The following is a 4987-nucleotide window of genomic DNA, read 5'->3' as shown; positions in this document are numbered from 1 at the left end:
TCCTTGCTTGTATCTTGTGTCCTAAAATAGTTCACCCCCCGGAGCCATACTCTCTCCTCTGCTCATAACTCTTATAGCTCTGGAGTGAAAATAGTTCCTTTTGAAGTATCGGACTGACGTCTGGCCTCCTGTTTGAGGGCAGGCGCAGCTGAAAGCTTTCTTGGTCAGATAAAGGCTTTCGACTCCCGATCTCTTTAGGAGAGAGGCTGGGTGAGCGGAGGCTGGAGACGGACAGTCTTCCCAGCAGCCTGGGTTCGTTCCTTCTGGGTGGTGAGCTTGAACAGGGAGCAGTGGACAGTGTGGGGACAAGGTGAGTCGAAGCCCGCGTAAGAAAAGACTGGGAAAAAAACACAAAGACAAGAAAGAAGGGGTTTTGTTTGTTCTGTTTTATAACCCGAAACCTCGTTTCCTTCTCTTCAGTGATAAATATTCTCACTAAAGGCAAAGGAGATGATTTATTTATTTATCAAGAACTTGCCCAAAGCCCTAGTAGACCTATTCCCCACAGCTGATATTATTATTTTTTTTAAATGTCCCTTCCATCTCCTTAGGACACTAGAAAGAACCAGGTAAGTCGAGCTTTATCTTCTATGGACTTCACTGGGAGATATAAACACTTGCCAGCGAGGAACCGCCCATCTGTGAGCACCTCAGTCCTAGGGCATCATGGGATGCAGCATCTTATTTGGAAAGAACGCAGGAGGCCAGGGTTTTAATGGGTGGTTCTAGGGACTCCAGCCCATGAGGACATGGACCAGTTATGGTCATGATATCTGCTAGGTCACAGAGGTACTAACTTCTAGAGTGCCCAGGAAGGGGCTGCATGCATGCAAGGCAGATACTGACGAGTCTTCAGGGAGGAAAACCAGGGATGTTTTAAAGGTCTGCACCCAACTGAGGGACTTGTCACCCCGGCCCCTGGCCTATTCTCGTTTCCTTTGTACACTAAAGCTCTAGAAGACTCCCGGCCTCCATTTCTGGTGACCCCCCCTTTGGAAGGTGAGTAGACTAGGTGCCGTCTCACGAACAGAGTGGGTCCCTTCTCCCCATCTCCTCCTTTTACTCAGCTATAATTGATGAAGTATCTAGAATAGAAAAACACAGAAAATTTTCCAGTTGACTTTTTCTTCCTCCTCCTGGGAATTCTACCTCTTTCACCCCATGCCAGAATGGCCAGCTCTTGGTTGAGCTCCCGTTCTCCGTGGTCTACACCTGTGCCCTTTCCCCAGCGACAGGTGATTGGCATAAAACAGAGAGGCATTTCTGAGTGGTTTGTCAGCCAAAGAAGTGGCTTGCTCGTCTGATCCTCATGGCTGCCCTGGTGATGGTTCCTAAGAATCAGAAAGAAATGAAGCCATGCCACGACTTCTGACCATCAGAGGCATCCACGGTGACTAAACATAAAAACTTTTCTTTGGGTATCCAAGCTGTCCCTGATTGTGTGACTCTCAGGCCTTGACCATGCTGGAATTGTCTCGAGTGGATATGTACACATAGGCCATGAACTCATGGCTCGTCTCCTGCAGCCTCTTGGGTTTCTGTGATGAAGACCACCGGGGATAACTTAGACTATTCTGTAAGAAGTAGAAAAAAGTTCATCACTTTGGACTTCTTATTAGGATGTCTTAGAATTGAGTGCCCCAACCCCAAGCATCCTCAGACTGCACTGATTCTACGATAGCATTTTTGGGATCTCTCCTCTACCCCTGCTGGGGTGATTCCTAAAGGAAGAGGGTCACCTGTTGCTTCTCTAGCAGTTCAGCAACTTCAGATAATTTCAGTAGCTCTACTAATATATAATTTACAGACAGCATAAGTCACCCTTTCAAAATATACAATTCAGTGACTTAGTTTTCTGTGCTGAAGATGAACCCCAGGGCTTCTCACATGCTAGGCAAAGTGCTCTACCACTGAGCTACATCACTGATCATGAACATACAGTTTAGGACAGACACATTAGCCCTTGAGCCAGGGCTGTGGTAGTTTACATAAGTTTTAGGGGCAGAGCATTGGTTCAGGAGATAGTGTGTAAACTCCATATGGATATCTAGAATCCTACATGATAATTTCATCCTGCAGTTATCCCTATATTTGGCTGGGAATACAAATGAAGATTATGGTATATCTAAGGACCAGGGGATTTCTTATGCCATCAAAACTTTTTTTTTCTAACTCTATATTAAAGCTAAAATTGACTATATTTATATAACAGAAGCTTTGTAAAAGATTTTTCAGCTTTGTGAAATTATACTGGTGTCTCATCAGGATGGGTTGGATTTCCTTTTTATTCTGTATCCCACGCATTTATAGTTTGTTAGGGATGGGGGTTGCATGTCATTTTTTTAAAAAATAAAAACATACCTTTTGAACTGTCTTTCTTAAATTATGGGGATGGGTAGCTGGATAGGTGAGTGGGAAATGGTGTCTTTGAAGCTCAATCAGAAAAGATGAACAGAGAAAGGAGCACAGACTTCGGAACAATATGCAGGATGGAGGCTAGAACGTTCTTGGCACCCATGGAGGAGTTAATACCGAACACCTCAGTTTCTATAATAATGAAATGATACCAAGACTGGGTGAGGGACAAAAGATCTCACAAGTCAAAGATAGCTTGTTAGGTCCCTTCCCCAGTCAGGCTTCTCTCCAGAGGCCCAGGCACACATTTCCACAAACACGAACAAACTTAGCTTCTCCTGGTAGGAAGTGGATTATTGCAGACTAGAGGTGGAGAAAGTTGTAGAGATACTACCTACAGACCAACCATTCTCCAGGGTGGCTGGGTTCTTCTGATCCTGTACTTTCTTCCCCTCTAGTTACATACACTTAGCACCCCAGGAGAACTATACCTGCCACATGAGTTTAGGCTGCCACCGGCTCTGAATATTCCAAGGCATGAATTTTCTACATCGGTCTTTGGGGGAACTCTTTAGATCTAACAAGTCTCTCCTCCTCCCTTCCCACTTCTCTGTCACTAGGACCTTCTCTTTTTTTCTGGTTTTGCAACAGAAGGTTTCTCTGTGTAGCCCTGGCTGTCCTGGAACTCACTCTGTAGACCAGGCTGGCCTGGAGATCTGCCTGCCTCTGCCTTCCCGGCACTGGGACAAAAGGCATGTGCCACCACGCCTGTCATTAGAGTCTTTTGTATCCTCTTGCTCCTCTTTATCTCTTCTTTTTTGTTTTGGCTTTGGTTTTGAGCCGCTATGACCTAGGCTGGCTAGAACTGATTATGTAGCCCAGGCTGGCCTCAAACTCATGGCAGTCTAGCAATGCCAGACTCTGTGTTTTGGTCTTGTGGGCATGTGTAGATCTGTCATGTTGTTGTGTGTGTTTTAAAATTCTTACTCATTTAATTTTGACGTGTGTGGGTGTTTAGTCTGTATGCACAAACTTGTGCATCACATGTATGCCTGAAACCTAAGGTGGACAGAAAGAGGTGTCAGATTCCCTGGGCTGGAGTTTCAGAGGGTTGTTAGCCAATATGTGCCTGCTGGGAACTGAACCCAGGTCCTCTGGAAGAGCAGCCAGTGCTCTTGACTGCAAAGCCATCTCTCTAGCCCCACTGTTGTGGTGGCTTTTTGTTTTGTTTTGTTTACAAAATAAAAAGTACATTTATTCAGCAACAATGATGTATTGTAGAATTACACAGTGAAAAAAACAAGTTCCTCAGCATTCTCAAATTTCTTGCGGGTTACTCTTTGAGATTCAGGAACACTAAATTAATATTTACAGGAATTCTCAGCAATTTCAAAATTATGCTTATTTTAAACGTACTTCTAAGATTCTATTCATACTTCACACTCTATTATTCAGATAACTAAAACTCCTGTTTAAAGAAGAAATGCTCTTGGTAGTGCTACAAAAGACAGCCTTGCTGCTGCTGTGAGATAGGATCTCATTTGTTCCAGCCTGGGCCAAGAACGACCTTAACTCCTGATACTTCTATTTTCCGTTTCTGGAGTGTGAGTTCGGTTGATTCCCTGACAGACAGACAGGGAGCGGGGCCATGACTAGATAATAAGGATGCTGAACTTCAAGATGGTTGGCTTCTTCTCCACCCTCCTGACCTGAGACCCAAGCCTGGCAGTTTAAAAACAAAGGCCTGAGGGGCCTTTTATCCTGCCTGGAGGGCCTCCTGCCTGTGGACTGGTCAGACAAGTTCAAGGCCAGACCAGGATGTGGTTTGTGGGCCGGTTTCCCTACCTTTGTCCAAACTGACCAAGCCTAAACTGGGAGAGGACACCTCTCTCGAAGACCCTTAACCTCCCCCACCCCGAACCCTGCACCCCCGCAGCCCCCAATCCCCTCCCAGTCCCTCACCTCACTCCACCCACTCAAGGACAGACCAAGTTTTGGCTTTCAACCCTGCTTTGCAGAGGGTCTTCTGTGTGTCTTGCTGGGTAGTCAAAGTCTTTCTTCCTAACTTGTTTGTTTGTTGTGTGTTTTCCAAGACAAGTTAGTCCTGGCTATCCTGGAACTCGCTCTGTAGCCCAGGCTGGCCTTGAACTCAGAGATCTGCCTGCCTCTGCCTCCTGAGTGTGTGTGCCACCACCGCCCGGCAAAAGTCTGTCTTTAGCGTTTGATTCTGTTTGCTGTCTGAGACTTCTCTGCCTCTGCCTGCTGTGCGTGAGATTTTTCCTGCTTTCCAATTCTGTGACTGGCAGAGAAAAGACCCTTACGCAGTAACAGTGGGGAGTGAGTACTCAACGGCTGAGTTGCACCTGTTCTCTTTTTCCGCTTTATGGGTCCCTGGCTTTGAACTCAGGTCCTCAGGCTTAGCCACCGGCCTTTGCCTCCTAGGCTGTCTTGCCAGGTTGCCTGTTTTGTTTGTTTTGTTTTTGTTTTTGTTTTTTTTAATTTTATATTTTTTAAGCCTACAGCACCCGGTATTCCCAGGCGGTCTCCCATCCAAGTACTAACCAGGCCCGACCCTGCTTAGCTTCCGAGATCAGACGAGATCGGGCACGTTCAGGGTGGTATGGCCGTAGAC

General features: G+C 46.0%; 1 non-coding gene across 1 annotated transcript; it reads right to left on the bottom strand.

The window, feature by feature from the left end:
* Positions 1-4868: 4868 nt before the first annotated feature.
* LOC121830573 (5S ribosomal RNA) lies at positions 4869-4987 on the bottom strand. The gene has a single exon (XR_006073790.1). It is a non-coding gene; the product is annotated as a 5S ribosomal RNA (ribosomal RNA).

This window comes from Peromyscus maniculatus, chromosome 6 (genome assembly GCF_049852395.1).
Source record: "Peromyscus maniculatus bairdii isolate BWxNUB_F1_BW_parent chromosome 6, HU_Pman_BW_mat_3.1, whole genome shotgun sequence".
In the NCBI taxonomy this organism is placed as follows: Eukaryota; Metazoa; Chordata; class Mammalia; order Rodentia; family Cricetidae; genus Peromyscus; species Peromyscus maniculatus.
This window is presented reverse-complemented; position numbering and strand designations above follow the sequence as displayed.